This window comes from Schistocerca gregaria, chromosome 7 (genome assembly GCF_023897955.1).
Source record: "Schistocerca gregaria isolate iqSchGreg1 chromosome 7, iqSchGreg1.2, whole genome shotgun sequence".
Taxonomy (NCBI): domain Eukaryota; kingdom Metazoa; phylum Arthropoda; class Insecta; order Orthoptera; family Acrididae; genus Schistocerca; species Schistocerca gregaria.
Window position 1 is genome coordinate 475,165,604 of NC_064926.1, and position 26,442 is coordinate 475,192,045.

At 44.2% G+C, this 26,442-nt stretch overlaps 1 protein-coding gene across 1 annotated transcript in view; it reads right to left on the reverse strand.

Moving 5' to 3' along the window:
• Positions 1 to 26,442, reverse strand: part of LOC126281269 (beta-1,3-galactosyltransferase 4-like) — a 257,169-nt gene that overhangs the window by 166,303 nt on the left and 64,424 nt on the right. The gene's annotated exons all lie outside the window — the stretch shown is intronic.

The following is a 26,442-nucleotide window of genomic DNA, read 5'->3' on the forward strand; positions in this document are numbered from 1 at the left end:
ATGTCACTGGCAAGTAACATAGCTCAATAAAATGTCCAGCATACATATATCTGCTGTGGTACATCGAGAGGTTGTAACAATGGAAAATTGTACAGAAATGCAGGAGGATCTGCAACGAATTGGCGCATGGTGCAGGGAATGGCAATTGAATCTCAATGTAGATACGTGTAATGTGCTCCGAATACATAGAAAGAAAGATCCTTTATCATTTAGCTACAATGTAGCAGGTCAGCAGCTAGAAGCAGTTAATTCCATAAATTATCTGGGAGTACTCACTATGAGTGATTTACAATGGATGACCATATAAAGTTGATCGTCGGTAAAGCAGATGCCAGATTGAGATTCATTGGAAGAATCCTAAGGAAATGCAATCCGAAAACAAAGGAAATTGGTTACAGTACACTTGTTCTCCCACTGCTTGAATATTGCTCACCAGTGTGGGATCCGTACCAGATAGGGTTGATAGAAGAGATAGAGGAGATCTAATGGAGAGCAGCGCGCTTCGTCACATGATCATTTAGTAATCGCTAAAGCGTTATGGAGATGATAGATAAACTCCAGTGGAAGACTCTGCAGGAGAGACGTTTAGTAGCTCGGTACGGCCTTTTGTTGAAGTTTCGAGAACATACCTTCACCGAGGAGTCAAGCAGTATATTGCTCCCTCCTACGCATATTTCGCGAAGAGACCATGAGGATAAAATCAGAGAGCTTAGATGTATATCGACAATCTTTCTTTCCACTAACAATACGAGACTGGAATAGAAGGGAGAATCGATAGAGGTACTCAAAGTACCCTCCGCTAGCTTGCGGAGTATGGATGTAGGTGTAGATGCAGAAAGAGCTGCTACAGTATAACATGGGTAGTAGCTGCTGGAAATACGCAATGACACGAACAGAAATGACACTTTTATTGAAAGACAATAACTACACTGAAGTCACTTGGTTCTTAACAGGACGCGTGATCATCATGGACAGCAATGAGTACTTTACAACATGCTTTCCACAAGGTTGGTAAGGAGCTGTTGGTAGGGCGATCCACTCCTCCACCAGCGCGGTTGCTGACTGCTGCATGGGCACTGGAGCACGATCGTGTTGCACAATGTTCCTGAGTGCAATGCATGTTCCCGCCTCTCACCATATGGGGATACGAGCAGCATTGTAGAACATTATCGTTTTGATGGTTCAGGTGTTACGGTGTGGGGAGACATTGTAAGCAGCTTGCTTATATGTTTATATGTTGGCAGCGCGAGAGACTGCATTAATATCTCTGACAGCGCTGTGCGCCCTCTGTAAGAGACTCTGTGGCTGGTTGGACTCGCAGTTGGTGGTGTATAGCCAGCAGTGATGGAAGTTAGAAGTTTATAGTTAGCACTGATGTAGGTTAGAGGTCTGAAGTATTAGCACAAAGGACGATCTGGATGTGTGTCCGTCATGGAAATGTATTATTGCTGATGATTATATAATTTTTGTAACTGGATGTCTCGGACGATTATATAATTTTTTGAACTGGATGTCACATTAATTTGCTAAACACATTGTTTGTTCTGCAACAAAATCTTTAGCCGGCTGGTGTGGCTGAGCGGTTCTAGACGCTTCAGTCCAGAACCGCGCGACTGCTACGGTCGCAGGTTCGAATCCTACCTCGGTCATGGATGTGTGTGATGCCCTTAGGTTAGTTAGGTTTAAGTAGTTCTAAGTTCTAGGGGAATGATGACCCCAAATGTTAAGTCCCATAGTGCTTAGGGCCATTTTTGAACAAAATCTTTCCTTTGCTAACCACATGCCTGTTAATAGTTAGGGCCTACAGTAGTTAGAATCTTTTGTTTTGCTGGCTATATTGTTACTTGCTGTATCGCTGTAGTTCGAAGACTTTCTGTGAGGTAAATGTGTTATGGAATATATAGGTTATTTCACCAACTGCGACATGGTCGCGTATATAAACACTGATCCAGTACTGTCAAATGTTTTTTATTCCAGTCTTTGATCACAATATTAATTCTTTAGAAGATGACCGGTTTCAGTGCGTAATGACTATCCTCAGATCTATAACATACAAATATATACACCTAGTGAGCAGTGTGTCTTTCAGCATAATACAGCAATACGTATCACAATATACTGTCATACAACTAGGGAAATGTACAGATAAAATACGGTAAAACGTACCTTTTTTTACACCATGTCCTAAAGTGATAAGGCCATAGTGACATCGTCAAAACATATAAATATAATCAGCACAGCATCGTCACATAGATCTAAAATAAGGTGTAGAATAAGCCACATCGTCCACACAGTCACTATTGCAACAGAAATCTGTTTGCTTGCATCCTTCCTAGATGTGGCTACTGTGGGCTTAGATGTAGTAATCATTTATGCAAAAAAACATAATCTGATAAAAACACATTATGTAAAATATAGTCATTACGGACTGAAGACGGTCATCGTGTAAAGAACTGATATTGTGATCAAAGACTGGAATAAAAAACATTTGATATAGGTTATTGTTAGGATTTCTTCTAATTCATTGCCATTCTTTTGTGTTAACTATTTGCAGTCAGAATGCGTTGCGCTTGTATATTATAGGTAATAAATGAATAGGTTTAGCTTGAATCTTTCTTGTCAGAGAACATTCTGTAGGTCAGTTTTCAAACGATAAAGGCAAGTACGTTCAGTTTCACTCAGCAGTTTAAGAACATTGAGTAAGCATTCAGCAGTTTAAGTAAAATCATATTTAGAAGTTTCACCTTCACAGTTATTTCATTTTAAGTAAAAATGTGGTAAAGAACTTTCAACATAACGTATCACGGACGTACACACCCCCAAATCCACACCGGTCAACGTTATTACCAACACTGTACTCCTTTCCCAAGGGCGTCTTTTCATGGGATGCAGTCGGCTATGAATGCATTTTTGTGGACGACAATGCGCGATCGCATCGAACTGCATAGATGGACAAGTTCTTGGAACGAGATGATATTCCACGAATAAACTGGGCTGCCCATTCCTCCGACTTAAATCCCGTCGAACACGTCTGTGATGCGTTGAGGGGACGTACTGCAATGCGTCCACATGCTCCCCCACGCAGGTGGTGCAGTAGATCGTCCCATCGCAAGAAATTACTAAACTTGTGGGCAACGTGGGGGCGCGTTGCAGAGCATGCGCTGCCGTCCATCGTGATCACACACCCTATTAAGAGTTGTGTGCCGTGTTTTGTAACGTATAGAAGAGCGCCACAAATCGGGATAACGTCAGTGTAATTTTTGTCTTTGAATTAAAGTACTATTTCTCTTTGACTCATTGCATATGTCTCTGTTACCTCCTGTACTGTAAGAGGCAAATATTGGGATGGGGTAAGTAGAGTTGGTTCTGTGTCAGGAGCCACACACCCAGTTCGTTTCTTGCCACTTTTCCTCGGTAGGATGGTAGTGACCCGTGGTTGCCGGTAGGCGCAGTGAAAGAAGATTCGGAATTAGTTACACGACTGGCCATTAAAAATGCTACACCAAGAGGAAATGCAGATGATAAACGGGTATTCATTGGACAAATATATTATACTAGAACTCACATGTGATTACATTTTCACGCAATTTGGGTGCATAGATCCTGAGAATTCAGTACCCCCGAACAACCACCACTGGCCGTAATAACGGCCTTGATACGCCTGGGCATTGAGTCAAACACAGCTTCGATGGAGTGTACAGGTACAGCTGTCCATGGGGCTTCAAGATGATACCACAGTTCATCAAGAGTAGTGACTGCCGTATTGTGACGAGCCAGTTGCTCGGCCACCATTAACCAGACGTTTTAAATTGGTGAGGGATCTGGAGAATGTGCTGGCCAGGGCAGCAGTCGAACATTTTTTTTGTATCGAGAAAGTCCCGTACAGGACCTACAACACGCTGTCGCGCATTATCCTGCTGAAATGTAGGGTTTCGCAGGGATCGAATGAAGTGTAGAGCCACGGAAGAAGATGCTGTGATATGCGAATGATTAACTTTTCAGAGCATTCACACAAAATTGGCGCCGGGGGCGACACCTACAACGTGCTGGTATGAAGTAAGTTTCCAACCGATTTCTCATACACAAACAGCAGTTGACCGGCGTTGCTTGGTGAAACGTTGTTGTGATGCCTCGTGTAAGAAGGAGAAATGCGTACCATCACGTTTCCGTCCTTGATAAAGGTCAGATTGTAGCCTATCGAGATTGTGGTTTATCGTATCGCGACATTAGTGCTTGGTTTGGCGAGATCCAATGACTGTCAGCAGAATATGGAATCGGTGGGTTCAGGAGGGTAATGCGGTACGCCGTGCTGGATCCCAACGGCCTCGTATCACTAGCAGTCGAGATTACAGGCATCTTATCCGCACGGCTGTAACGGATCGTGCAGCCACGTATCGATGCCTGAGTCAACAGATGGGGACGTTTGCAAGACAACAACCATTTGCACGAACAGTTCGACGAAGTTTGCAGCAGCATGGACTATCAGCTCGGAGACCGTGGCTGCGGTTACCCTTGACGCTGCATCACAGACAGGAGCGCCTGCGATGGTGTACTCAACGACGAACCTGGGTGCACGAATGGCAAAACGTCATGTTTCCGCATGAATCCAGGTTCTGTATACAGCATCATGATGGTCGCATCCGTGTTTGGCGTCATCGCGGTGAACGCACATTCGAAGCGTCTATTCCTCATCGCCATACTGGCGTATCACCCGGCGTGATGGTATAGCGTGCCATTGGTTACACGTCTCGGTCACCTCTTGTTCGCATTGACGGCACTTTGAACAGTGGACGTTACATTTCAGATGTGTTACGACACGTAGCTCTCACTTCATTCGATTCCTGCGAAACCCTACATTTCAGCAGGATAATGTACGACGGCATGTTGCAGGTCCTGTATGGGCCTTTTTGGATACAGAAAATGTTCGACTGCTGCTCTGGCCAGCATATTTTCCAGATCTCTCACCAATTTAAAACGTCTGGTCAATGGTGCTGAGCAATTGGCTCGTCACAGTACGGCAGTCACTACTCTTTATGAACTGTGGTATCGTGTTGAAGTTGATGGGCAGCTGTACCTCTACACGCCATCGAAGCTCTGTTTGACTCAATGCCCAGGCGTATCAAGGCCGTTATTACGGCCAGAGGTGGTTGTTCGGGGTACTGATTTCTCAGGATCTATGCACCCAAATTGCGTGAAAATGTAATCACATGTCAGTTCTAGTATAATATATTTGTCCAATGATTACCCGTTTATCATCTGTATTTCTTCTTGGTGTAGCAATTTTAATGGCCAGTAGTGTACTTCCGTCCTTCAGTTTTGCGCAGCAGTGTGTATTACTAAGCGACTATCTCAGAATCTGCTATTTTTGAGGTTGTCTATGTAATGGCTTCCAGGAGCAATAAAACTTGGATGTTTAGTATTTTGTCTAATTATTTGCCGAATTTAAAAGTATAAAATGCGGTCAGGAGATACTCATTATTACAAGTTATGAACTTAAGTTAAAAGTTTAACATAATACCACAAATATTACAACTGGATATCGTGTGATTTATTGAGGCAGCGTAGGCGATGTCGAGCAAATACCCAGACTTCATTCATCTAGAACTTGCGTCAGAGAACTTAGCAACTTGCCACGAACTTTAAGCGTAGTTTGAAGACTTTTCTGCCTGAAGCCAGGCAACCCCTTCGACACCTCATAGGTACCACATGACCACAACCAGGTGGTGGAGGAAATACGCAGGGCCACTCGGCTGAACTGTAGTCGAAGTCTCTGTACAGGCACATATACAATATAAAGTGCTCAACAAAGGTGCATGGGCAGCAGTGGTGGTACAGCCGAACTGGAAGGCCTGCCCTTTTATTCACGCATACATCAATGTTTCAACCGCCCGTGACTGCACGAAACAGGAGGGCTAAAAAAGCATAAACAGACTTTACTGCCGCTGATTAGGCTGAAATTTCGTCGAATGATTTCGAACGGTTGCTAGTGGTTCCACCAAGTGTACCAGAGCCAATATTGCAGTAGTGCTGCTCTTAAAAATGGTCAGATCACATTCCACGGGGTTACAGTTTTAAATATCACATTTAAGTAATCGTTCACACAGGAGAATCGTACAAACGTACCCTCATTTTACCATCGTATGAGCGACATGGTAATAAGCACACCTGGCATAGAGAAACAACTGAAATATCTGAAAGCAAAAAACACACTCGGTCCGGATGGAATCCCAGTTTGCATTTATCGTGAATCTGTCGCCCAGCACGAAGTCCCAAGCGACTGGAGAAAATCACCGGTGACCGCAGTATATGAGAAGTGTAAAAGAACGGACCCGAAAAATTAGGGACCAATATCCCTAACTTCTGTTTTCTGCTCAATCCCTGAACGTATTCTCACTTCGAATACAAATGTGTAGTAAAGTATCTTGAGACTGAGAAGCTTATGTCCATGAATCAGCATGGCTTTAGAAAGCATCGTTCGTGCGAAACTCGCTTGCCCTTTTCTCACATGACATGTTGAGAACTATGGATGGAGGGGAGCAGGCAGATTCCATACTTCTACATTTCGGGAAAGCATTTGACTCGGTACCCCATTGCAGGGTACATGGAATAAGTTCACACAGTGTCTCGAAGACTTCTTCAATAACAGATCCCACGTCCGTGGTGTACGGACGTGGGATCCGCACCAAGTCGGAATAAAGGAAGACATCGAGTGCTGCAGAAGCGGGCCGAACACCACGCAAGAAGTACGGAGATGCTTGGGAACTCAAATGGGAACCCCTGGAGGGAAGGCGACACTTTTTTCGAGAAACGCTATTGAGGAAACTTAGAGAACCGGCGTTTGCAGCTGACAATTATACTGCCGCCAACATACACTGCGCATAAGAACCACGAAGATACGAGAAATTAGGGCTCAATGGTGTGGATATTGTATCATTAGCCCACTGTACACTTCACAAGAAGTGCTGAGTGCTATTGACAAGGGATTTCATATCGATTCCGTATTCCTGGATTTCCGGAAGGCTTTTGACACTGTACCACACAACCGGCTCGTAGTAAAATTGCGTGCTTATGGAATATCGTCTCAGTTATATGACTGGATTTGCGATTTCCTGTCACAGAGGTCACCGTTCGTAGTAATTGACGGAAAGTCATCGAGTAAACCAGAAGTGATCTCAGGCGTTCCCCAAGGTAGTGTTATAGGCCCTTTGTTGCTCCTTATCTATTTAAACGATTTGGGAGACACTCTGAGCAGCTGTCTTCTGTTGTTTGCAGATGACACTGTCGTTTATCGACTAATAAAGTCATCAGAAGATCAAAGCAAACTGCAAAACGATTTACAAAAGATATCTGAATGCTGAAAAAGGGCCAGTTGACCCTAAATAACGAAAAGTGTGAGGTCATCGACATAAGTACTAAAAGGAACTCGTTAAACTTCGGTTACACGATAAATCAGTATAAACTAAAAGCCGTAGTTTCAACTAAATACGTAGGTATTACAATTGCGAACAACTTAAATTGGAAAGAACACATAGAAAATGTTGTGGGGAAGGCTAACCAAAGGCTGCGTTTTATTGGCAGGACACTTAGAAAACGTAACTGACCTACTAAGTATACTGCCTACACTATGCTTGTCCGTCCTCTTTTAGAATACTGTTGCGCGGTGTGGGGTCCTTACCAGATAGGACTGACGGAGTACATCCAAAAATTTCAAAGGAAGGCAGCACGTTTTGTATTATCGCGTAATAAGGGACAGGGTGTCACACAAATGATTCGGGATTTGGGCTTGAAATCATTAGAAAAAAGGCGTTTCTCGTTGCGATGGAATCTTCTCACGAAATTCCAATCACCAACTTTCTCCTCCGAATGCGACAATATTTTGTTGACGCCGACCTACATAGGGCGGAACGATCACCACGATAAAATAAGGGAAATCAGAGCTCGTACAGAAAGATATAGGTGTTCATTCTTTCCGCGCGCTATACGAGATTGGAATAATAGAGAATTGTGACGGTGGTTCGATGAACCCTTTGCCAGGCACTTAAATGAGATTTGCAAAGGGCCGGCCGGGGTGGCCGAGCGGTTCTAGGCGCTACAGTCTGGAACCACGCCACCGATACGGTCGCAGGTTCGAATCCTGCGTCGGGCATGGATGTGTGTGTTGTCCTTAGGTTAGTTAGGTTTAAGTAGTTCTAAGTTCTAGGAGACTGATGACCTTAGAAGTTAAGTCCCATAGTGCTCAGAGCCATTTGAACCATTTTTTTGATTTGCAGAGTGTCCATGTAGATGTAGATGTAGAAGAACTTCTGAGTTCCAGCCTTTTTTCCACATGCGTCGACATGTTTCTGTATAAAGCGTCGCCGAGCCCGAGGGCCATGTCGCAGGGCACGACGCTTTTGTTCTATAACAGAGAAAGGTTGTAGGCGAAATTTCAAACTTCTACGTCGGAATAGGAGACAAGTGACCCTTTGGGTGTGTAAAGATCTCACTGCTACGAAAGTCGCCTTTGCTTTAATGATTGCCAGCCCAACTCGTGTATCATACCTGTGACACTCTCTCCCCCGATCGTACAAAACCAGGTGTCCTTCTTTGAACTCTTCCACTGTCCTGCGTCAATTCTGTCTGGAACAAATCCCATACTGCACAGCAATTCTCTAGCAGTGGGCGGACAAGCTTAGTGTAGGCAGTTTCTTTAGTGGATTCTTTGCATTTTGTATGTATTCTGTCAATAAAACTCAGCCTTTCGTTCGCCTTCCCCATAGTATTGTCTATGTGATAGTATCGATTTAAGTTATTCGTAATTGTTATTACTGGGTATTTTTTTGTTGAGTGACAGCCTTTAGACCTGTGTGATTTATCGTCTAACCGAAATTTAACGGAATGCTTTTAGTACTCATCTGGATGACCTCACAGTTTTCATTATTTAGTGGTAACTGCCACTTTTCACACCATACTCATGTTAACATTAAATGTATTCGCAATTGCGAATAAGGACAATCATCAGCTGTAGAATGGTACGGCGACAGTGAAATTTTATGCCGGACGGGAAGTCGATTTTCGATTTCCCGCTTCTTGCGAGCCGTCGCCTTGCCATTTATTTTAATTTACTTTTGAAACAGACTCTCTGCCCCACTGAGCCATTTGTCTTTTTTTATGTATCGCGAGCGATCACCTTACCATTTGGCTATTTTTTTAATTATCAGAAGGACTTGGTACTATCATGACACTGCAGTAGACCATAGTCAAATCATCACGTAATATGAGCTGCAAATGGGAGAAAAAATTAATTATGATAACAGAATAATAAATAAAAGGAAAAAAACCGAGAACGTAGTCGACAAACTACCACCAAGCTCACACGATATGTATCAGCAATTATTTTCATATGGGTTTTTAGTAATTTTCATTTTTTTTAATTTTGTGTTTTTTATTTATTTTTATAGTTCGTAATAGAATCTACTAGTAGAAGGAAAAACGAAACAAGATTACATTCGAAATAGCAAACTAAGAAATTCCCAATTTGATTCCAAGGATTGTTGACGCTCTTTAGCATCTATACTTCATCTATATATATTTTACAATGGGACTGGAGGGATGCCGTGTCAAAACACATAACAAAACGAACAGAGAAACAAGGAAAGGAGAAGCCGAAGCAAATCAGGCGGGAACATACATAACAAGGAAAAACACTTGTTAGAAAAAATCAATTATCCAACACCTTGCCGAAGGAAAACAAGATTCAACATGTCGGTCAAGAGGTCTCCATATCGAGGCATTCGCAAGCATGTCCAATAGGCCGTGATCATGTACTGCGTGAAGTTCATGTGATCTTCCCCCACGCTTTCTACAACATAATGAACGAAGCGTCCCAGCAACCACACAACGGTAAGAAAACCGTGGAAAGAAAGAAGAATCTGGGCGCAATGTCATGTCCGTAGTGTAGGTAATCTCAGAAGATCGAGTAAGGAAGGCCAATTGTGTCCTGATCCAAGACCAGTTTGCCATATGACCTCCACAAGTAAGGCGACGTCGTATCGTACCTGGAGACGTACAACGAGGCATGACTCACGGCTAGAAAGGAAAGGCGGAAAGGTCGGGGAAGAAGGCCAGTGTTCACTCTGTCTGCTTGCCGGGGGGTCTCATCCGAGATGTGGAGGAGGCCCTACCGGCGGCGATAGAGAGCACTGGGTGCACCCGACTGCAAATTGTTGCTCATGTCGGCACCAATGACTCCTGCCGTCTTGGTTCAGAGGTCATCCTCAGTTCGTACAGGCGGTTGGCGGAGTTGGTGAAGGCGGAAAGCCTCGCTCGCGGGGTGGAATCAGAACTAACTATTTGTCGTATCGTTCCCAGAACCGATCGCGGTCCTCTGGTTTGGAGCCGAGTGGAAGGCTTAAACCAGAGGCTCAGACGATTCTGCGGAGAGCTGGGGTGCAAGTTTCTCGACCTCCGCTATCGGGCGGAGAAATGTAGGGTCCCCCTGAATAGGTCAGGCGTGCACTACACGCCGGAAGCGGCTACGAGGGTAGCGGAGTACGTGTGGAGTGCACATGGGGTTTTTTTAGGTTAGAGAATTCCCTCCCTAGGCCCGACAAGACGCCTCCTGAGACGCGGCAAGGCAGGAGTAGGCAAAATGCAACAAGGAATAACAATATTAATGTGCTTATAGTAAACTGCAGGAGCGTCTATAGAAAGGTCCCAGAACTGCTCTCATTAATAAACGGTCACAACGCCCATATAGTACTAGGAACAGAAAGTTGGCTGAAACCAGACGTAAACAGTAATGAAATCCTAAACGCAGATTGGAATGTATATGGCAGAGACAGGCTGGACAGTGAAGGGGGAGGCGAGTTTATAGCGATAAGAAGTGCAATAGTATCGAAGGAAATTCACGGAGATCCGAATTGTGAAATGATTTGGGTGAAGGTCACGGTTAAAGCAGGCTCAGACATGGTAATTGGATGTCTCTATAGGCCCCCGGGCTCAGCAGCTGTTGTGGCTCAGCAGCTGAAGAATAATTTGGAAAATATTTCGAGTAGATTTCCCCACCATGTTATAGTGCTGGGTGGAGATTTTAATTTGCCGGATATAGACTGGGAGACTCAAACGTTCATAACGGGTGGCAGGGACAAAGAATCCAGTGAAATATTTTTAAGTGCTTTATCTGAAAACTACCTTGAGCAGTTAAACAGAAAATCGACTCGTGGCGATAACATATTAGACCTTCTAGTGACAAACAGACCCGAACTATTTGAATCAGTTAATGCAGAACAGGGAATCAGCGATCATAAAGCGGTTACTGCATCGATGATTTCAGCCGTAAATAGAAATATTAAAAAAGGTAGGAAGATTTTTCTGTTTAGCAAAAGTGACAAAAAGCAGATTTCAGAGTACTTGGTGGCTCAACACAAAAGTTTTGTCTGAAGTACAGACAGTGTTGACGATCAGTGGACCAAGTTCAAAACCATGGTACAATATGCATTAGATGAGTATGTGCCAAGCAAGATCGTAAGAGATGGGAAAGAGCCACCGTGGTACAACAACCGAGTTAGAAAACTGCTGCGGAAGCAAAGGGAACTTCACAGCAAACATAAACATAGCCAAAGCCTTGCAGACAAACAAAAATTACGCGAAGCGAAATGCAGTGTGAGGAGGGCTATGCGAGAGGCTTTCAATGAATTCGAAAGCAAAGTTCTATGTACTGACTTGGCAGAAAATCCTAAGAAATTTTGGTCCTATGTCAAAGCGGTAGGTGGATCAAAACAAAATGTCCAGACACTCTGTGACCAAAATGGTACTGAAACAGAGGATGACAGACTAAAGGCCGAATAACTAAATGTCTTCTTCCAAAGCTGTTTCACAGAGGAAGACTGCACTGTGCTTCCTTGTCTAGATTGTCGCACAGTTGACAAAATGGTAGATATCGAAGTAGACGACAGAGGGATAGGGAAACAATTAAAATCGCTCAAAAGAGGAAAGGCCGCTGGTCCTGATGGAATACCAGTTCGATCTTACACAGAGTACGCGAAGGAACTTGCCCCCCTTCTTGCAGCGGTGTACCGTAGGTCTCTAGAAGAGCGAAGCGTTCCAAAGGATTGGAAAAGGGCACAGGTTATCCCCGTTTTCAAGAAGGGACGTCGAACAGATGTGCAGAACTATAGACCTATATCTCTAACGTCGATCAGTTGTAGAATTTTGGAACACGTATTATGTTCGAGTATAATGTCTTTTCTGGAGACAAGAAATCTACTCTGTAGGAATCAGCATGGGTTTCGAAAAAGACGGTCGTGTGAAACCCAGCTCGCGCTATTCGTCCACGAGACTCAGAGGGCCTTAGACACGGGTTCACAGGTAGATGCCGTGTTTCTTGACTTCCGCAAGGCGTTTGACACAATTCCCCACAGTCGTTTAATGAACAAAGTAAGAGCATACGGACTATCAGATCAATTGTGTGATTGGATTGGGGAGTTCCTAGATAACAGAACGCAGCATGTCATTCTCAATGGAGAGAAGTCTTCCGAAGTAAGAGTGATTTCAGGTGTGCCGCAGGGGAGTGTCATAGGACCGTTGCTATTCACAATATACATAAATGACCTGGTGGATGACATCGGAAGTTCACTGAGGCTTTTTGCAGATGATGCTGTGGTGTATCGAGAGGTTGCAACAATGGAAAATTGTACTGAAATGCAGGAGGATCTGCAGCGAATTGACGCATGGTGCACGGAATGGCAATTGAATCTCAATGTAGACAAGTGTAATGTGATGCGAATACATAGAAAGATAGGTCCCTTATCATTTAGCTACAAAATAGCAGGTCAGCAACTGAAAGCAGTTAATTCCATAAATTATCTGGGAGTACTCATTAGGAGTGATTTAAAATGGAATGATCATATAAAGTTGATCGTCGGTAAAGCAGATGCCAGACTGAGATTCATTGGAAGAATCCTAAGGAAATGCAATCCGACAACAAAGGAAGTAGGTTACAGTACGCTTGTTCGCCCAATGCTTGAATACTGCTCAGCAGTGTGGGATCCGCACCAGGTAGGGTTGATAGAAGAGATAGAGAAGATCCAACGGAGAGCAGCGCGCTTCGTTACAGGATCATTTAGTAATTGCGAAAGCGTTACGGAGATGATAGATAAACTCCAGTGGAAGACTCTGCAGGAGAGACGCTCAGTAGCTCGGTACGGGCTTTTGTTAAAGTTTCGAGAACATACCTTCACCGAAGAGTCAAGCAGTATATTGCTCCCTCCTACGTATATCTCGCGAAGAGACCATGAGGATAAAATCAGAGAGATTAGAGCCCACACAGAAGCATACAGACATCCTTCTTTCCACGTACAATACGAGGCTGGAATAGACTGGAGAACCGATAGAGGTACTCAGGGTACCCTCCGCCACACACCGTCAGGTGGCCTGCGGAGTATGGATGTAGATGTAGATGTAGACACAGACTCCCATATGTTGTCAGCCATGCGTCTACAAGCTGTACTCGTACACCCGTTATGTATACTCCCATACAGATCAGACATTTTACTTGGAAGTCAAATGCCCGGTATCGGAGGACAAATACGATATTGCAGTGCTTGTGTTATTCTGAATACGATGCAACGTCATTTTGGACATGCATGCGTGTCCAAAGGAACAGGCACTGCTGCGACTGCAGTCGGGGGAGGGTTTCTGAGGTTGTCTCTTACCTAATTTCTGTAAATTAGGAACAGCAGAGAGTCTCTAACAATTCCTTGTGGAACGCCACAAATAACTTATGTTTCACTCGATGACTTTCCGTTAAATGGTAAGAACTGTAATATTTCTGACTGGAAATCACGAATCCAGTCGCAAAACTTGATTAGAAGCCTCATGTGAGGAACGGTGTCAAAAGTCTACTGGAAATCTAGAATTGTGGAATTAGTTCAAATGGTTGAAATGGCTCTGAGCACTACGGGACTTAACTTCTGAGGTCATCACTCCCCTAGAACTTAGCACTACTTAAACCTAACTAACCTAAGGACATCACACACATCCATGCCCGAAGCAGGATTCGAATCTGCGACCGTAGCGGTCTCGCGGTTTAAGACTGTAGCCCCTAGAACCGCTCGGCCACTCCGGCGGCGTGGAATTAGTCTGAGACCCCTGTCAGTTAGGGCCTGAGAATAAAGAGCTGGTTGTGTTGCAGTAAAACGATATCTCTTTTTTTTAATCCGAGCTGCTGTGTCAACAGATCGTTTTCTAAAAGGTAATTCATAGTGCTCGAACACAGTATATGTTCCAAAATCCTACAGCAAATAGACGTCACTGATATGGGCCGCTAATTCAGCTGATTGGTCCTAATTTACTCCAACCATGTTATTGTAAGCTGTGCACCTTGAATAAGATGTAGCGGCTCGAAAGTCAGTAAAGCCGACGACGGCTGGCAGAGCGGTGCGCTAACCCCCCCCCCCCATACCACATCCAAATGACGCCATTGTCAGAGGGTGACACGGCGGTCTGTCGGTCCCGAATTGTTCTGCTATTACATCTTTCAATACATGAGATCAGTTCAAAAACTTCCGGAACATTCGTAATCCCGCGCCAATGGTGTGTAGGAGAGAAACCCGGTTGGAATCCCTGCACACGCTTCTGTTAAATGTGTACCAGCCTTAAGTTTCATTGTTGTCGTGTCTGTTAGCTGCTGCTCAGTGCCCATTTGACTAGAACGTTGTGTCGCACAGTTTGCGTATTTCGAGACGGCAGAGACACACCAAATGACGCAGGAAGTCTGTGGTGGTGGGTACTTAAGCCATACTTTGTGTTACGAATGTTTCACACGTTTAAAAAATGGGCGGACGGAAGTTAAACGTGACCCTCGCTCAGTTCAAATGTCAAAGTCATGGTGATAGTTTTCATTAACTTTGAAAGATTGGTTCATCATAAATTCGTGACACACGGACAAACTGTTAATCTATGGTACTCGGAAAAATGTGAGAAGGAAACAGCCTGAAATGTGACGAGACAATTCATGGCCCTTGTATCACGATAACGCACCCACACATTCATCCTTGTTGGTGCGTGACTATTGCACAAAAAACAATATCAGTGTGCAGCCTTGTCCTTCATAGTCTCCAGACCTGGCTCTTGCGGACATGTATTTTTAATTTCCAAACTTGAAAAACCTTTTGAAAGGACGAAGATTTGTAACGGTAGACGAGATAAAAGAAAATTCGAAGACGGCGCTTCGCACGATCCAGCAAGAGGCGTACCAAGACGGCTTCCGGAAGTGAAAACAACGTTGAGAGTGTTGTATCAATTGTGGAAGAGAGTGTTTCGCAGGAGACCATGCATAACAAGTAAAAGGAAAGCGTAGAAAAATAATGTGGGCAAAGTCGCGGAATTCTTTGAGCAGGCCTCGTATATCTTCAGAGAAACGAGAAACAGTCCGACACGTTAACCATTATCACACAGTCACGGTCAAACCTAATTACTTTCAAAAGAGTAATGTTGTTGTTGTTGTTGTTGTGGTCTTCAGTCCTGAGACTGGTTTGATGCAGCTCTCCATTCTTCTCTATCCTGTGCAAGCTTCTTCATCTTCCAGTACATACTGCAACCTACATCCTTCTGAATCTGCTTAGTGTATTCATTTCTTGGTCTTCCTCTACGGTTTTTACCCTCCACGCTGCCCTCCAGTACTAAATTGGTGATCCCTTGATGCCTCAGAACATGTCCTACCAACCGATCCCTTCTTCTAGTCAAGTTGTGCCACAAACTCCTCCTCTCCCCAATTCTATTCAATACCTCCTCATTATTTATATGATCTATCCATCTAATCTTCAGCATTCTTCTGTAGCACCACATTTCGAAAGCTTCTATTCTCTTCTTGTCTAAACTATTTATCGTCCATGTCTGACTTCCATACATGGCTACACTCCATACAAATACTTTCAGAAACGACTTCGTGACTGTTAAACCATTACTCGATGTTAACAAATTTCTCTTCTTCAGAAACGCTTTCCTTGCCATTGCCAGTCTACATTTAATATCCTCTCTACTTTGTCCATCATCAGTTATTTTGCTCCCCAAATAGCAAAACTCATTTAGTACTTTAAGTGTCTCATTTCCTAATCTAATTCCCTCAGCATCCCCACACTTAATTCGACTAATTATCCTCGTTTTGTTTTTGATGATGTTCATCTTATACCCTCCTTTCAAGACACTGTTTATTCCGTTCAACTGCTCTTCCAAGTCCTTTGCTGTCTCCGACAGAGTTACAATGTCATCTGTGAACCTTAAAGTTTTTATTTCTTCTCCATGGATTTTAATACATACTCCAAACTTTTTTTTTGTTTCGTTTACTGCCTGTTCAATATACAGATTGAATAGCATCGGGGAGAGGGTACAATCCTATCTCACTCCCTTCCCAACCACTGCTTCCCTTTCATGCCCCTCGACTCTTATAACTGCCATCTGGTTTCTGTACAAATTGTAAATAGCCTTTCGTTCACTGTACTTTACCCCTGCCACCTTCAGAATTTGAAAGAGAGTATTCCTGTCAACACTGTCAAAAGCTTTCTCTAAGTCTACGAATGTTAGAAATGTAGGTCTGCCTTTCCTTAATCTTTCTTCTAAGATAAGTCGTAGGGTTAGTATTGCCTCGTGTGTTCCAACATTTCTACGGAATCGAAACTGATCTTCCCCGAGGTCGGCTTCTACCAGTTTAATCATACAGTAAAGAGAAATATCATCAGTTAATTGCTAATTTAGTAAGAGAGGTAGTGTTATAGGTGGAGCTGTGCTTTGCTTTTTGACTGATATGTGTGTTGATCGTTATCACGAATTGGCAGAATGTGCTTTCTGGGTGCGACAGCTCAACGAATGTTGAACTTCGTGGTACAACGAACCAGAACGAGCTCTTTCTTGCAGCTGCCGGACAACGTTGTGGAACGAGTGGAGACAATTGTTTAGGAAGGTCGGCGATTGGGTGTGACAGATACATCACCCGTATTTTTCATTTCCGTGGGACCTGCGCACACAGTCCCGCACGATGAGCTGAAAATGCGGGAAATGTCTCGCAGGTGGGTGAGCGAATTCTCACGGACGACCTCAAGGCTGCGCGCATGGCAGCTTGCCAGATACACGCCATTCTCAACGGACATAAGTCTTCAGATATAAAAGTAACTTCAGGCATACACAAGCGAGTATTATAGGACCATTAGTTTAAAAAAAAGAACTGTGAATGACCTAGTAGATAAGGTCGGAAGTTGCACGAGGCTTTCCGCGGATGATGCTGTTGTATACAGAGAAATCACAACGCCGGAAAACTGTAGCGAAAAGCAGGAAGACCTGCAGAAGGAAGTTTGGAGCAGGGAGTGGCAACGCTGACAAATGTAACGTGTTGCGTACACGTGGACAGGAAAGTCTCTTACTATATGATTACACCGTTGCAGAACAATCACTGGAAGTAGTTACACTGGCAGCTTGCCAGATACACGCCATTTTCAACGGACATAAGTCTTCAGACATAAAAGTAACTTCAGGCATACACAAGTGAGTATTATAGGACCATTAGTTTAAAAAAAAAAAAGAACTGTGAGTGACCTAGTAGATAAGGTCGGAAGTTGCACGAGGCTTTTCGCGGATCATGCTGTTGTATACAGAGAAATCACAACGCCGGAAAACTGTAGCGAAATGCAGGAAGACCTGCAGAAGGAAGCTTGGAGCAGGGAGTGGCAACGCTGACAAATGTAACGAGTTGCGTACACGTGGACAGGAAAGTCTCTTACTATATGATTACACCGTTGCAGAACAATCACTGGAAGTAGTTACACTGGCAGCTTGCCAGATACACGTCATTCTCAACGGACATAAGTCTTCAGATATAAAAGTAACTTCAGGCATACACAAGTGAGTATTATAGGACCATTAGTTTAAAAAAAAAGAACTGTGAGTGACCTAGTAGATAAGGTCGGAAGTTGCACGAGGCTTTCCGCGGATGATGCTGTTGTATACAGAGAAATCACAACGCCGGAAAACTGTAGCGAAATGCAGGAAGACCTGCAGAAGGAAGCTTGGAGCAGGGAGTGGCAACGCTGACAAATGTAACGTGTTGCGTACACGTGGACAGGAAAGTCTCTTACTATATGATTACACCGTTGCAGAACAATCACTGGAAGTAGTTACACTCTTAAAACATCTATGAGTATGCGTACGGAGCGATTTGAAGCGGAACAACACCTAAAGGTAAAGCAGACACGAGACTGAGATTCACTGAAAGTATCCTCAGGAAATGTAGTCTGTCAACAAAGGAAGTAGCTTACAAAACAGTCATTCCACTAACAATAGGATATTTCTCGTCGGTATGGCGTCCGTACCAGGTGGAACTAATAGAGGAAATTGAGAAGACACAGGGAAGAGCAGCAAGTCTCCTTACAGGTTCATTTGGTAAGCACAAAAGCGTCACAGACATGCCCAGACAACTACTGTGGCAGGTACTGCGAGAGAGGCGTTCTGCATTACGGCATGGTCTATTATCGAGGTTCCGAGAGCGTACGCTCCTACAAGAGGCAGCCAATATGTTGCTCCCTCCTACGCATAGTTCGCGGAAGACCATGAAGATAAAATTAGATTCGAGCCTACAAGGATACTAGCCAGCAATCGTCCTTCCCGCGAATCATACGCGACTGAAACAACGTAAAGCACCCTTCACCACACACCGTAAACTGTTTCGTGGAGCTTTGACGCAGATGTAGTTAAAATGTGTGGCCGATACGGATGGGACTTCATTCTCAACATCAAGTTCAATGGGGGGGGGGACATCGATGCCTTCGTTTAATCTGAAAACGAAGCGCTAGTCAGTTCAGTAGAAACACACAGAGACACCGCCGTTTATACACTACTGGCCATTAAAATTGCTACACCACGAAGATGACGTGCTACAGACGCGAAATTTAACCGACAGGAAGAAGATGCTGTGATATTAAAATGATTAGCTTTTCAGAGCATTCACACGAAGTTGGCGCCGGTAGCGACACCTAGAACGTTCTGACATGAGGAACGTTTCCAACCGATTTCGCATACACTAACAGCAGTTGACCGGCGTTGCCTGGTGAAACGTTGTTGTGATGCCTCGTGTAAGGAGGAGAAATGCGTCCCATCACCTTCCCGACTTTGATAAAGGTCGAATTGTAGCCTATCACGATTGCGATTAATCGTATCGCGACATTGCTGCTCGCGTTGGTCGAGATGCAATGACTGTTAGCAGAATATTGAATCGGTGGGTTCAGGAGCGTAATACGGAACCCCGTGCTGGATCTAAACGGCCTCGTATCACTAGCAGTCGAGATGACAGGCATCTTATCCGCATGGCTGTAACGGATGGTGCAGCCACGTCTCGATCCCTGAGTCAACAGATGGGGACGTCTGCAAGAGAACAACCATCTCCACGAACAGTTCGACGATGTTTGCAGCAGCATGGAATATCAGCAGCCGTGCGGGATTAGCCGAGCGGTCTTAAGGCGCTGCAGTCATAGACTGTGCGGCTGGTCCCGGCGGACGTTCAAGTTATTCCTCGGGCATGGGTGTGTGTGTTTGTCCTTAGGATAATTTAGGTTAAGTAGTGTGTAAGCTTAGGGTGTGATAACCTTAGCAATTAAATCCCATAAGATTTCACACACGTTTGAACATTTGACTATCAGCTCGGAGACCATGGCTGCGGTTACCCCTGAAGCTGTATCACAGTCAGGAGCGCCTGCGATGCTGTACTCAACGACGAGCCTGGCTGCACGAATGGCAAAAACGTCCTGATTCCGGATAAATCCAGGTTCTTTTTACAGCATCACGATGTTCGTATACGTGTTTGGCGACATTGTGGTGAACGCACACTGGAAGCGTGTATTCGTCATCGCCATACTGGTGTATTACCCGGCGTGATGGTATGGGGTACAAGTATCTGTCGCCTCTTGTTCGCATTGACCCCACTTTGAACAGCGGACGTTGCATTTCAGATGAGGTACGACCTGTGGTTCTACCCTTCATTCGATCCCTGCGAAACCCTGCATTTCAGCAGGATAATGCACGACCGCATGTTGCAAGTCCTACAAGGGCCTATCTGGATACAGATAATGTTCGACAGCTGCTCTGGCCAGCACATTCTCCAGATCTCTTACCAATTGATAACGTCTGGTCAGTGGTGGCCGAGCAACGGGCTCGTCACAATACGCCAGTCACTAATCTTGATGAACTGTGGTATCGTGTTTCAAGCTGCATGGGTAGCTGTACCTGTACCTGTACAAGCTCTGTTTGACTCAATGCCCAGGCGTATCAAGGCCGTTATTACGGCCAGAGGTGGTTGTTCTGGGTACTGAATTCTCAGGTTCTGTGCACCCAAATTGCGTGAAAATGTAATCATATGTCAGTTCTAGTATAATATATTTGTCCAATGAATACCCGTTCATCATCTGCATTTCTTCTTGGTGTAACAATTTAGAAATTTTAATGTCCATTAGTGTAAAAAGAATAAGTGTAAGGGGCCATGTTTAGGGGCAGCGATGCCGTGATTCTTACTCGTCGTGTGCTACAAGGTACTGCAGTAATACGTGGGCCCTCCCAAAATGTTCTGAAGAATAAGCTCCTTCCAGGATTGTGAGAAAAATGCTAGAAAAGGCTGCTAGTGTGCTCTTCCATCAAGACAAGGCACCAAGGCTTCGGGCGAACGTGACGCAGGATTGCCTTCGCAAAAATAAGCCTGAAGTGGTTTCTCTTGTGCCTCTCTCACCTAAGCTAGCTCCTACGATTTTTGCCAATTACCGACGATGAAGGACAGACTGCGTGGTCGTGCCGCTATTGAATCAGCACGTTTCCAGTGGTCCAAACAGGCTCCTAAACAAGCGTTCGCAGTGGACGTGGAATAACAGCATCAACATTGTGAAAAGTACGTACGGCAGCAGAGGGATTACGTTCAGGAATGACAGATGTCTCAAACTTTTGAAGGTCTATTTAGTGAAAAAGAACATCAGATAGCTTAGAACTCGGTCGCATCTCTTAAACAATCAGTATTACCTATAGAAATGCAAATGCTTCACCTTTTGTGGAATAGGAATAATAAATTGCAGTACCTTAAAATCCGAAAATACGTTACCAGCTGAATAAGATGGAATGGGATATCGCAGAATTATCGGAAGTACGGCAGAAAAAACGAGTTCCAAATAGAATTAAAAGCAGGGTGCAAGTTTCGCTACAGAGCAACAGAGCTGGGAGGAAATCTACATCTACATCCATACTCCGCAAGCCACCTGACAGTGTGTGGCGGAGGGTACCCTGAGTACCTCTATCGGTTCTCCCATCTATTCCAGTCTCGTATTGTACGTGGAAAGAAGGATTGTCGGTATGCTTCTGTGTGGGCTCTAATCTGTCTGATTTTTCCTCATGGTCTCTTCACGAGATATACATAGGAGGGAGCAATATACTGCTTGACTCTTCGGTGAAGGAATGTTTCGAAACTTTAACAAAAGCCCGTACCGAGCTACTGAGCGTCTCTCCTGCACAGTCTTCCACTGGAGCTTATCGATCATCTCCGTAACGCTTTCGCGATTACTAAATGATCCTGTAACGAAGCGCGCTGCTCTCCGTTGGATTTTCTCTATCTCTTCTATCAACCCTATCTGGTGCGGATCCCACACTGCTGAGCAGTATTCAAGCATTGGGCGAACAAACGTACTGTAACCTACTTCCTTTGTTGTCGGATTGCATTTCCTTAGGATTCTTCCAATGAATCTCAGTCTGGCATCTGCTTTACCGACGATCAACTTTATATGATCATTCCATTTTAAATCACACCTAATGCGTACTCTCAGATAATTTATGGAATTAACTGCTTCCAGTTGCTGACCTGCTATTTTGTAGCTAAATGATCAGGGACCTATCTTTCTATGTATTCGCATCACATTACACTTGTCTACATTGAGATTCAATTGCCATTCCGTGCACCATGCGTCAATTCGCTGCAGATCCTCCTGCATTTCAGTACAATTTTCCATTGTTACAACCTCTCAATACACCACAGCATCATCTGCAAAAAGCCTCAGTGAACTTCCGATAACATCAAGGCGTAGGTTTCACAGTAATCACTAAAATTAAACAGTATTGCAGAAATGGAAGGAATCTCGGACAGAATAGCAAGACTTAAAACATGTTCCATGGAAATCACTCAAGTATATTAATCAACAGCCGCGCGGGGTAAGCCGAGCGTCTAAGACGCTGCAGTCATGGACTGTGAGGCTGGTCCCGGCGGAGGTTCAAGTCCTCCTTCGGGCATAGGTTTGTGTGTTTGTCTTTAGGATAATTTAGGTCAAGTAGTGTGTAAGCTTGGGGACTGTTGACCTTAGCAGTTAAGTCCCATAAGATTTCACACCCATTTGAACCTTTTTTTTTTTTTTTTTAATGCATCAACATTCTTGCATTCTAATAGCATACAAGGTCTCTTAGAAGAGTTATAGTAGTTGATAAATGACAGAAAGTCCCACTGCAAGATAAGGGACAGTTTTAATGCGAATCTGGAACAAAAACTAAAGAACGACTCTTCAGTGAGAAACCTGGCCATGGTGACAGAAGAGTCACAAGTTACGTAATTCGAACAACAAGTTTATTTTTATCCCATTCTTCCAAAAGAAAAAAATTGTAAATATTTGGAGCTGCACATGAAACTGGCTACATTTTATCAAATATTAAAGAAATTGCTTGGACAAGTTTGCTATCTTATAAATTTTTGTCAATAAACACGTATTGGTGCTTAATATTCTCTTCATTTATTACAATTTATTGGCTACTGTCATCATAATTTACAACTTGTAAAACAAAGTTCAGTGTCAGCTGGAATAAAATGTATGCCTAAGTAGAGGACAGGCATTCATTTTTTGGCAACTAACATTGAACATTATTTTGCCAGGTATACGTTTGTTATGATGATGACAATAGCGAATACCCTCGAAATATACGAAAATTTATTAACTGATTAAGTCCCTTTACCCGCAGAGATTACAAAAGGGTACAAATGCATATAGTTCTAAATCACTAATTAACTTAGCCACCAAAGGTTCGATGCAGAGTAAATATACACACAAATATAGAAAGAAACACACTCATCATGCAGGAAGTCAGATATGTGGATTATCAGAATATAGGCCGGTTTAAGAATAAGGCGGTATCATGAGTTAAACCAAGCAACAACTTCAGCGTCTTAGAAGGTTAAGTTCAGAGGGACATAAACGAAAGGATCGGTTTTTGTTATTTTATTTGATGGATATCTCGAAGAGAAAGTGGGTACATCTACAACTACGTGATTACTTTGCTATTCACAATAAAGTGCCTGGCAGAGGGTTCAGTGAACCACCTTCAAGCATGAAAACGGGACAAGCATGAAAACGGAAGAATGTGTGCTGAACTGTGAAAAAAGAAGTAAAATAGAAAGAGTGAACGGTCAAAGCTCAAGATGTATGACATCGAGTGAACTGCCAGAAATATGGCGTCGTGGGTGTGAGGTCACGGTGTTGGACTACAAAGCGAGTGAACCGTGTTCAAATCTCCATCGTGCTCCATTTCTTTTCCACAAAATTACGAAGTTTCCGTCCGGTCACTGAAGAATCTGTTCTGTCTGCAGTCTTGGCGATTGTCATACTATACATTGGTTACAGAATATGAGTCATGTGGTAAGGGTATACTACCGTCGTAAGTAAACTACTGGCCATTAACATTGCTATACCAAGAAGAAATGCAGATGATAAACGGGTATTCATTGGACAAATATATTATACTAGAACTGACATGTTATTACATTTTCACGCAATTTCGGTGCATAGATCCTGAGCATTCAGTACCTAGAACAACCACCTCTGGCCATAATAACGGCCTTGATACGCCTAGGCATTGAGTCAAACAGAGCTTGGATAAGGTGTACAGCTACAGTTGCTCATGCAGCTTCAACACGATACCACAGTTCATGAAGAGTAGTGACTGGCTTATTGTGACGAGCCAGTTGCTCGGCCACCATTGACCAGACGTTTTCAATTGGTGAGAGATCTGAAGAATATGTTGGCCAGGGCAGCAGTCGAACATTTTCTGTATCCAGAAAGGCCGGTAGAGGACCTGCAACATGCAGTCGTGCATTATCCTGCTGAAATGTAGGGTTCCGCAGGGACGGAATGAAGGGTAGAGCCACGGGTCGTACGACATCTGAAATGTAACGTCCACTGTTCAAAGTGCTGTCAATGCGAACAAGAGGTGACCGAGACGTGTAACCAATGGCACCGCATACCATCACGCCGGGTGATACGCGAGTATAACGATGACGAATACACGCTTCCAATGTGCATTCACCGCGATGTCGCCAAACACGGATGCGACCAACACGATACTGTAAACGGAACCTGGATTTATCCGAAAAAATTACGTTTTGTCATTCGTGCACCCAGGTTCGTCGTTGAGTACACCATTGCAGGCGCTCCTGTCTGTGATGCAGCTTCAAGGGTAACCGCAGCCATGGTCTCCGAGCTGATAGTCCATGATGCTGCAAACACCGTCGAACTGTTCGTGCAGATGGTTGTTGTCTTGCAGACGTCCCCATCTGTTGACTCAGGGATCGAGACGTGGCTGCACGATCCGTTACAGCCATACGTATAAGATGCCTGTCAATTCGACTGCTAGTGATACGAGGCCGTTTGGGATCCAGCACGGCGTTCCCTAATACCCTCCTGAACCCACCTATTCCATATTCTGCTAACAGTCATTTGATCTCGTCCAACGCGAGCAACAAATGTCGCGATACGATAAACCACAATCGCTATAGGCTACAATCCGACCTTTATCAAAGCCGGGAAAGTGATGGTACGCATTTCTCGTCCTTACACGAGGCATCACAACAACGTTTCACCAGGCAACGCCGGTCAACTGTTGTTTGTGTATGGGAAATCGGTTGGAAACTTTCCTCATGTCAGCACGTTGTAGGTGTCGCCACCGGCGCGAGCTTTGTGTGAATGCTCTGCAAAGCTAATAATTTGCATATCGCAGCATTTTCTTCCTGTCGGTTAAATTTCGCGTCTGTAGTACGTCATCTTCGTGGTGTGGCAATTTTAAGGCCAGTAATGTAAATGTGATAAATAGTGGCAGCCGGGGAGATACCGCATAGACCTCTCACAGATACGAAAACAAGAAATAATCGGGTGCCGACTATGTCACAGCAAAGAAATTCAAGAGTCAAAACTTCCAAAGCGGAACGCAAGGGTCGTAACGTGTGGTACTTTTACAGAACAAATAAGAAGTGCGTACGTCTGGAGGTCCCTTCCTTAAACCTTGTTGTTGCAAGCGGACGTTGCACCACGGCGCAGACACAAATTTGAATACAGTGGACAGACACGCCAATGACCGAGCGGACAGTTCATAACGATGCCCCCTTCGCAATCCGACACCGTGACCACACGACCACGACGTGGTGGCTCTTCATGTACGCTCGACGTCACACATCTTGAACCTGGACCGTTCTCTCTTTCTATTTTGCTTCCTTCTACATGGTTCAGATACCTTTTACGATTCATCTGTGACCATTTTTTGACGGGCTATCCACTGGTCCATCTTACCACTAAATCTGAGGCGGGAGCTTCCTACATGAGAGCAGTTGAAGATGGGAGGATGTTGCTGACGATGAAGAACAGGAAGCTAAACTGGATGGGACATGATACTTTCTGGCAGATTGCAATTGTGTGCCAGACCGGGTCTCGAACTCGCGACCTTTGCCTTTCGCTGGCAAGTGCTTGGAACCACTGCGGGAGCAGGACGAGGGGTAGGGCAGGAATCGAACCCCCAGGGCTGGCGATCTCGTCCCCATGCCCACGCGACGTGCTCTACGATCAGGGAGAGGATTTAGCAGGTTTGTTGTTGCTGTTGTGGTCTTCAGTCCTGAGACTGGTCTGATGCAGCTCTCCATGCTACTCTATCCTGTGCAAGCTTCTACATCTCCCAGTACCTACTGCACCCTACATCCTTCTGAATCTGCTTGGTGTATTCATTTCTTGGTCTCCCACTACGATTTTTACCCTCCACGCTGCCCTCCAATACTAAATTGGTGATCCCTTGATGCCTCAGACCATGTCCTACCAAACGATCACTTCTTCTACTCAAGTTGTGCCACAAATTTCTCTTCTCCCCAGTTCTATTCAATACCTCCTCATTAGCTATATGGTCTACCCATCCAATCTTCAGCATTCTTCTGTAGCACCACATTTCGAAAGCTTCTATTCTCTTTTTGTCTAAACTATTTATCGTCCACGTTTCGCTTCCATACATGGCTACACTCCATACAAATACTTTCAGAAACGACTTCCTGACGCATAAATCTATTCTCGATGTTAACAAATTTTTCTTCTTCAGAAACGCTTTCCTTGCCATTGCCAGTCTACATTTTATATCCTCTCTACTTCGACCATC